The 9,495-nt window shown below is 35.9% G+C and overlaps 1 long non-coding RNA gene across 1 annotated transcript; it reads left to right on the forward strand.

Annotated features, from left to right (window-relative positions):
* The first annotated feature begins 1,920 nt into the window (after positions 1-1,920).
* On the forward strand, positions 1,921-7,508 carry LOC149804933 (uncharacterized). The gene is made up of 3 exons (XR_016414741.1): positions 1,921-2,183; positions 3,641-3,818; positions 7,397-7,508. It is a non-coding gene; the product is annotated as an uncharacterized LOC149804933 (long non-coding RNA).
* Positions 7,509-9,495: the final 1,987 nt, after the last annotated feature.

A 9,495-nucleotide genomic window follows, 5' to 3' on the forward strand; every position in this document is an offset into this window, starting at 1 on the left:
TCGGGAGAAAAAACGATTACCATGGCGGAGTTTGATATGGTGCTGGTTGAAATAGAAATATGTAAACGATTCCGCGCACATATAACAGTTGGTAAAACACTCGCGAAAACATCCGCTTCCATGTGGATAATTTTCCTTTAGACACGTGAAAAAGTATATAAATACGCAGAAAACATGCAGAAATTCTGCAACAAACCATTGTAGAAATACAAAATCTGCATGAAATGTCCACAAAAAAAAATGAAAACCGCTGAACCAAATTATATCAGATATGGAAAGCTTTCAAATATTGCCCAGCTGTAAAAAAAAAATGCCAGCTATCAGCCAGAAAGATATACAGTCAGTAATTAATAGTATTAAGTCAATAAAAACATATGGTATCGATATAAAGATCTGCTGACTTTAACATTTAGCATTAAGTCAGTCTTGCTTGAATTCGATTATGTGCAAGAAAAAATATCATTACTCGATTGCAAAATATCAGTAACCGAAGCTAATATTTCAATGCCATTAAGCAAGCTGTTAGCGCTTGCAGTGCTTCCAAATGTATCTTAACACTTTAACATAAAAAAATCGTTTGACTATTCTATCGAAAAATGATGATCAAATGAAGACTTGGGGCCGATTCTTGTTTGACTGTAGAGACGCCGATGAATAATAACAGTCAAATCAGCTGTATTGGGAACATCGCTGCGTGGGAGGGGGCTCGCGTTCTTAACAGTCACGAACGCACGCGTGTGCAAAAATCCTCAGTAGTGGATTATGTCATGGGATATATATATATAAGCGGTTCATGGATCAGGAGACCGAATTAGCTAGCCAGTCTCAAACCCCTATAATGATACTACTACCACTCATATGAAAAACGTAATCTTTGTTAAACTTCATGAATGTCAGACCAGTATTCTAAGTTACTTCGGGTACCTATCTATATACGTTTAAAATAATGACAAAATGTTTCACATGTAGTACTGTATCAACGATATCGTTTCAGAATTTTAAAAAAACTGTCGAATGATTAGTATTATCCTTGATATCTATCTTTGACACTTTCGATAAGCATTTAGTATCTATTGAAACTTCGTCCATCAATATTCTAATAATTAATAATCAACATATAAACCATAATCCCTACACAATCAGTGGAGAAGTTTTAATATATGCAAGGATGAATTGCTGTATTTCTTCACATGAATAACTGACTTCCTTTTCGTGGATAAACGCTTAAAATATATACTTAAGAAATAATTATGTACACTCACAAAAAGAATAGACGTTTAACCATTTTTGGAAAATGATTTCCTCGGTAATAACATATCCACAAAATAACATTTCACCACCCCCCCACCCCACCCCCACCAACCCCCCACCCCTCTCTCTCTCTCTCTCTCTCTCTGTGCAGGCGCGCGCAGGGTCATTGCTTGCCGCTCAACTTTCGTTTTATACTTCTTGAACCTTTTAGAAAATTACGGCTGCTTATTTATAGCACATCTTCGGGATCTGGAATCCCATGATGACCTAGACACGTGAACTCGCTTCGACTGGTTTAATTCGAACATCATTAAACATTCTTGACTTTATCTGGCTCATGAAAAAATGCATGACATATACTACTTTCAATTTGACAGTCTCAGCCTACGATGGCAAAAAAAAAAATTCAAGGATGTCATGAAAATATGCACTTTGAATGGAAAGTTAGTGCGTAAATCAGTTTAGCCCAATTTTTATATATTTTATTTTGTGTCTCTCTTAAAAAGCAAGCTTTGTTAATGTGCATATCTATTTTTTTATATATATTTTCCCTCCACACACACACACACACACACTCACATGCCAGGACCGGATCAGTTTAAATGCGAGGGAGGGATTCCAAAATTTTAAAAGGGCCATGACTTTCCTCGAAAAGGCACCAAAGCAAAAGTGTTCGTTTACTCAAAGTGTGCATATTACCAATGAACGTGTCAAATTTCAAGTGATAACTGACTGTACGTTTGTGTGTGAAGGGTTTTCTTTTTGGAGGGAAATAAGCCGGAGGGAGCCCGGAAACCCTCCGCGTCCGGCCCTGCACAAATACATGCATGTAAGCAGAGAATTATACAAGCACCGCTTATGATGTGTCAACGCATGAAATGCAAAGTTTGAGGACAACGGGGAAGAAAACTATGCGAAATTATACATTTCTCGTAAGTTAACATGCTTTATCAGTATGACTTGATTAACATGTTACTTTTTTCCATCGTAGATTAAGATTTACAGAGTGAGAGTAGGTTGTATACAATCTTACTACGTGTGACAGGTAAACAGAATTTAATGTAATGATATTTGAATTTAACCAACTGGAGTGAACTTTATGAGACTAGATTATGATGCTCATAAATCACTGTTATTTATTTATCTGAGCAAGCACGCGTAATTTCCCTGGAATTTCCAGATGTAAAAATAGAAATTGGGTTGGTATTCACATTAGTTTCAATGCCAATTTCCTTCTTTGACTATAATGCGCTGCCCCAGTGCGTACATTAGAAATAGAATTAGTTTACATATAAATCCTTTACTGCTGTTTAGAGATGTTATGTCTATTTATGCATCGATAAACAAATTTAATGAAAAATACAAAAACTATACAATATATCAAGATTATAGGATCTTGTTTTCCTTGACTTCAGTCTTACATTATTTAAGTGAGTCTTTCGAGAGTCTGTACCCTGGTCAGGTTGACTGAATGAGCATTATATGTATATGATGCGCAATAGTCCCGTAACCCTTTGAGATTATTTGTTTTGAAGCGAGAAAAAGACATAAAGCTGTCGTAGACTCTTTCTTGGGTATAATGTGGATTCATAAGAATACAAAACGAGAGAGAATTTCAACTGTTTCTCAGCCAAATCTAGTTCCTCGGTACGATTGTCCTCCCCCCCCCCCCAATTTTCTTTTTAACATATTCCGTTACAGTCATGTACTTTTCTTTATATGCATGAGTTTCCATGATTTCTGCGTCATCATCAAAGGGGTGGGAAAATGTTAAAATTTCTCTCTAATAGTTTTCAGGATCATTTTCGTTAGATATCCGGATATATCATATGATTTATTTTTCTCCTTTTCTACGTGTAACTTTGTCAATCCTTCATGTCCTTCTGCTACTTATTCGGACTAGTCATCTGTATTGTCATCGCCATCGGATTCTGGCAGTTTTTTCGGTGTTCTTACTCTTCTTTCTCCTAAACTGTTCTTCGTTTTTCAAGCCAGGTAATAAAATGGGCCAAAGCATATGTCTCTCGCTTTTTGTGGAGAGAGGATCTCTATTAATTATTATTTCATTTAATATATTCAGTGCCAACTGGAAAAAGCTGAGGTTCTGTTAGACTGTTCAAGATAGTCTTGAGGTGAAATATTTTTAAATGCATGACCACATGACGAATATTTAATAAATATTGTTATTTTGATAACTTATAAAGGCAAATTATCCTCAGTTGTGAAAATCTATTTTCTTTTTGAGAAATCACAGGACAAATTATTTTTGGAATGTTGGGCCAGGATATAAATGCAAGAGAGATAGAGAGGCTGTACAGTGTGTGTGTGTGTGTGAGAGAGAGAGAGAGTTGTTGTTGTTGTTGTTGTAGGGTTTAACGCCATTTTTCAGCACAACATAGGCTATACATGGCGGCCATTATTAATGGTGGAGGAAGAACCCTGGAAAAACCCGGAAAGAACCACCGACCCACGAGAAGCTACTGGCAAGTAGTGTCACATACCAACATAGGCCGAACCCGCGACTCGAACCCACGCAGACAGAGGTGAGATGGCAGCGATCCGTAACGGTGAGCGCTTTAGACCACTCGGCCATTCTTAAATACATAGAATCAAAAAAAATTTTTAGTGGATTCGTTACTTATGGAATTATTTCCAATAGCAAACGAATAAATAAATTAAAATAATTACTAAACTAGATAGAGATATATATACGATAGAACATTTGAAAATGTAACCTCACAACAAAAATAGTTTCCTAATCGCTTTTCAATCCAGTACAAGTATTTCTTTCCTTATATTATGTTTGATTTCTCTATTGAATCGAATATATAATATCCTTTATCTTATTGAAATACTTGGTAGATAGTCTGATCATATTTATCCATGATTCAAATTCTAAACGTTCTGATATATCATTTAAACCACCAAGTAGTATATCAGTATAACATCATCGATCTGATCACAGAAATCACGGTAAATCACTGGAGGCATATACGAAAATATACTTTCCATCAAGTGGTTTCTGTCATCTAAGGTTAAGGCACAATTCATCGAAATGTGCAAAATGCGGTCATGACTCATTTTGCCACATAGGGGACACAGTCCAGGTCTTGCTTGCATTCCTCCAATACGAATTAATGTCCCATATTCCATTTTTCTGCTTGGGTCAGTGTAAGCTATTTTCCATAGATTATGCATTTTTAGTCCTGGATTAATTTTTTACAAATCTACCGAATCCCTCTGATGGATTTCTGATACTCATTTCATGTTTTCTCTCCTCAGATATCTGTATTCTTGTCCCAATTAAGCTTTTTCATGTTATTTTGTCTGGAAATTTTCCAGTGAAAATAAAGTCCTTGAGATAGTCTTCTAAATCATACTTTTTGAGTACAGTATTTATATCATATATAAAAGAGTTGTAGCTATGTTGGGGGTCAAAAATAAAATTTCCAACAGCCCAGAGGAAAACCTTTTTAGCAGTTAAGTTTGCTGATGTTCTACACATGCGACCAAGGAATACGAGTTTTTGCTTATTTATGCGAGCTTCCATTGATATCATCCCCAAGCATGATGTCGTAGATCCAATAGGCGATCTTTGAGGGAAACCTTGTACTCTCCGGGCTAAATATCGTTGTATTTTCTCCATTGATTCAATGCCCTGATATGATATATTAGACCAGAGTTCTGAGCCATGCAAAGCAGACGGCAATATAACTCTTTCCCAGACTTTTACAGAAACTATAGGATTCATCCCATTTGCATTTAATCCAACTGAGTATAGTGAGTTTGCTACACGTTTAGCTTTATCGTAGGAATAGACTATACGATCATTAGTTTTCATTGATTGTGAAAAGGTAACTCCTGCATATTTCACTTTTTTTGCTCTAGGAATATTATGTGATCCCAGAGTAATTCCATTTGATGAGTACACTTCATTTACTAAATATCATCCAATTACTCTTGTTAGAGTTATATTTCAATTTCCACTTCTGTGCATACTTATAAGCTGTATTCACAAGTATTTGCAATCCATTTAGCGTAGAGCTTAGTAGAGTAGTGTCGTCTGCCAAAAGCATGCCAGGTATGTTCATCTGATTCACTGTTATCCCGCAATTAGTCATTACTAGTTCATTCAATAGGTAATTTATGTACACGAGAAATAAAAAAGTCGACATTACGCGCCCTTGACCAACGCCTCTCCGTAATGGAAATGTGTTCGATTTGCATCCTCTACACGCTACACAGGCACTTGACTGTGTGTAGGAATGGGCGATTATTCTCCATATTTTTGCATTAATTTCTAATATTTTTAGTTTTTTTTAGTAGTCCAAAATGCCACAGTCTATCGAATGCCTTTTCATTATCCAGAAAAACAGCATATACACTAGAGTTATGATTATTAAAGTACATCAAACATTCTTGAAGAGTAAATGCAGCGGAGATAGCTCCAGCCTCCTTACGAAATCCAAATTGATACGGATGTGGAAAGCTTATTTTGTCTAAATACTTTTGAATTCTGGTCATCAATATTTTTTCAAACAATTTTCCCAGACAAGATGTCAATGTTATACCACGATAATTTACCGGATCCATTTTGTCTTTACCATTTTGTTTGTATATCGGTATAATCATTTAATGTAATAAACTATTACATATCTGACAAACTACTTATATCTTCCAATAAGAAGACTTGAGACAATCAACAAGTCTTCATTTGTTCCAAATGCTACCTATGGTGTTGTTTTTTTTAAACGTGTGTATTCCATGTACACCGTGACATGAGCAAAACAAGCAACTGAAAATTAGAGCTTGAACAACTCTCAAACTTGTTTACCTGTAGAAAAATTACAACTGTGATAAATTGTAAGTATTATGGTATAATGCACTGATTAAGACCTTGTAGTGTGGACTTGTTTATTACTAATATTTTATCGATAGCCAACGGATTATTTGATATGTTTAACTCTCCAGTAATGTACCATTAATTGAAGAACACTTGACGTTTCAAATGAGAATGTCCAAAACGTTTTCTAACCCTACATAAGGTATAATCTGAACATATTCAAGGCATGGTGAAAACAACTATGCAATATTCATCAAACGTTGAGCCAAGTACCACACATAAGATACACGTGTACACAGGATCCGATGACAGTTTTTAGATTACAAAAACAAACCCCAAAAAACATGTTTTCCAGGAACACATTGTCGAAATAGTTATGTCGATAAAAATTATACATACGTCTCTTTTATTCGCTGACTCGACAAAACGGGGAGTAACGCATGCAAATATAAGTTATAGCCTCGCTGTGAAATGATATGTTCCTCTTCATGTAATGGTAGACAAGACTACCAAACATCAAAACCACTCTTCAAAATGCATAATTATTAAAAAAAGAAAAAGAATTATCAAACATTTTTACCCAGCTCAGAGAAAAGATAGTGTCCATCATACACCCTTGCGAGGATAAAGGACAAACAGTAGCTAGAACAAAAGGCAAATGACTTCTTACACTGTATGTTCATTGTAACGATATTCAATGTTGAACACTGAGCGCCGTTACTCCTGCTTAAAGGTGGAAAGTATACACCTCTAAATCGGCCTTAACAACATTCATCATAGCAAGAACGAAAAAATATATTCTCTGGTAAAATTACAGTTGACCATATTTTTCCTCGCATTGGTGTAATCGTTGTGTAAAAGACTGGTACGTATACAGGTATCTATCAATCGGTCTCTATTACTATCGTGCTATGTATTTTTCTATCTTTTTTTCCACTCTTAGTTCTGCTAACACTTGTATCCAATAATGTATGCAAAAAGCTAGCATATGATTCCCGTGTACGCAGTTCTATATCATTGTCAACATGAAATCTTCGTGTAGATTTATACATATTCCTGTGATAAAACACACCGCTCCATCCGTCTTTTGTGCATTTGTATATGGTTTTGTCTACGTCCGTGTCTTCCTACTATCTAATGATTTAGTTTTACTTTAATAAAGGAGGGAGTGATGGCTGTAGCAACTTCATACTATAGATGTATTTTATATGCATGTAATAATGAATGTGTGTGTTAAACTATATTTGCTTTCTGTTTTTAAAAACTTAAACGCCTAGGGTTGTTTTTTTTTTCTTATTTCAGATGCAGTTGTAAAAGGATGCTTCTTCTGTCATTAACCAAGTTGATCATTCTATGACTCCTTTACAAAAATAAATTCAAAATAAACAAACTAGAATACGACGATAGAAACAAATGTCAATCAATCTATTGAGAGAGAGAGAGAGAGAGAGAGGGAGAGAGGTCCACCTAAATTTTGAATGAATTTTAGGTCAATTTTAATGTCTGATTCAGGTAAATAGTGACCAGCTGGCAGTGAAGGCAGTTTAAGCCTGTGTTTCTTGCTCCTCGTTGCGAGAAACCAATTAATCATGTCATCGCTTGCACAGCTGCTTTGTATTGTGAAGAGGGAGTGTATTATTCATATGCCATGCATAATGCCATGTGCATTTAACTTCACAGATCAAAACATTCCTACATTTAACTTCACAAATCAAAACATTCCTACAGGCTAAAAACACGTTGTTGCAGTGGTCATACGGATAAAACAAAACGCAAGTAAAGTATTAGCCAGACAATTTATTTTTGACCCAAATGTGGCTGATAACATTGGTACTAAACGTTTTTAATGGTTATTGAATGTTGATGTTATCAAAAGCATTGCTATTGGAAACGACCGTGACATTAAGTAGTCCGACTATGAAAAGAAAAGGGGTGTACTGATCATCGAATGGAAGTCAGTCGATATGCGTCTCAAAACGTTTTAGTCATCGAAATGGGAGAGTAGCTCCGTCTCGACGACATAGAATCAGACCTCTGAATTGTCTCGAGATAGGGATTTGTTCAACTTGGCTGTGCCAGTCAAAGGGCCCTCCCATGCAACATAACTCAAACGTTCAAGCATGTTATTAAAGATTTATAAACAAAATATTTTTACATAAATTATATAAAGAAACAGGACTTGTGGTCAGGAGTGGTCCCCAAGAGAGCCTAAGGTCAAGGTCACGTCCAACAGTTAGGACAAGTAGACGATTCTGTTGCTGTTTTTATGCATGCTTTGGTTTCGGTGAATCATATATAGGGACGGGCCTCTGGTAACAGTGATGTCATGTACTTTACACCAAGGTCCATGTAACAGTGTCTAATGACGTTATTCAAGTTACCCCAGCAGGTATGACATCAACAAACCCAAAACTCGTGTACTAGATCATTCAAGGTTACTCCAATCATGGTCACTTCAAATCATGGTTGTGCCCAATGACATTATCCAAAATGCATCTAATGCATGGGTTATATAATCAAGCCGACATCATTCAGACAACAGTACAGGTAAAGGTTGACATTGATATTGATTTTGTACTCTAAGAACCTTTTTGATTGATCTAGATAAAAACCTTCATTAGAGACAGAATATTCTAGAGAATCTTGTTAAAGTAAATCTGCTGATGTGAAAAGGGAAATCAGTGGTCTGAGAAAGGCGCTAGTTGAAGTGCATGCTGGGGTAGAGCAGAAATGTCAAAGATAAAGGGTTATGGTATCTTGAAAAGAGATAAGTACACGTACTGGATTTTTTTATGGACAAAGATTTATAACAAATACATCCTCCAGTTTTATGGAGTCCCAAAAGATAATGATCCTAATTCTCAGACTGATGTTTTTCCACAGGAATGAAGAAGAAACAAATATGAATGGGTTCCCTGTGATTTTCCGATAATTTGTCCCTTTTTAAGCTGTATCAATCCATGGACGCATTTTCTGTTTATATTAAAGCCAGAAGGTGTTCCGACCGACGATACCCCCTAAGAGAGTTAGCGCCTCCTGCCATAATTGTGAAGTGTTTTTTTCCCTGGAAGACACGAAATTAGTTTTGCCAAGAACAATGAGAATCAAAGGGAAGGAAACACATTTTTCCAGGGCATACTAGCATCAATGAAAATGGAATATATTAGGCATAACGTTTTACCACAAGAGAGGGTACTAAGTCATTCATTTATTTAGTTTAAGCCGGTTGCGTAAGACTAAATAAATGATAATCTCTATACATGGCATCATATTGAAATTCATAGACCAGAGGCGTAAACATGTATCTCTCGTCTTTGATGTCGGTTGCATAAGAAGAAAAATAGTTATCTATGTGCAGCGATACAGGATTTTAACCTAGATTTTGCTGCCGTGTGGCGTAT

The sequence above is a fragment of the Sinohyriopsis cumingii genome, chromosome 2, assembly GCF_028554795.1.
Source record: "Sinohyriopsis cumingii isolate HCF-2022 chromosome 2, ASM2855479v2, whole genome shotgun sequence".
Lineage (NCBI taxonomy): Eukaryota > Metazoa > Mollusca > Bivalvia > Unionida > Unionidae > Sinohyriopsis > Sinohyriopsis cumingii.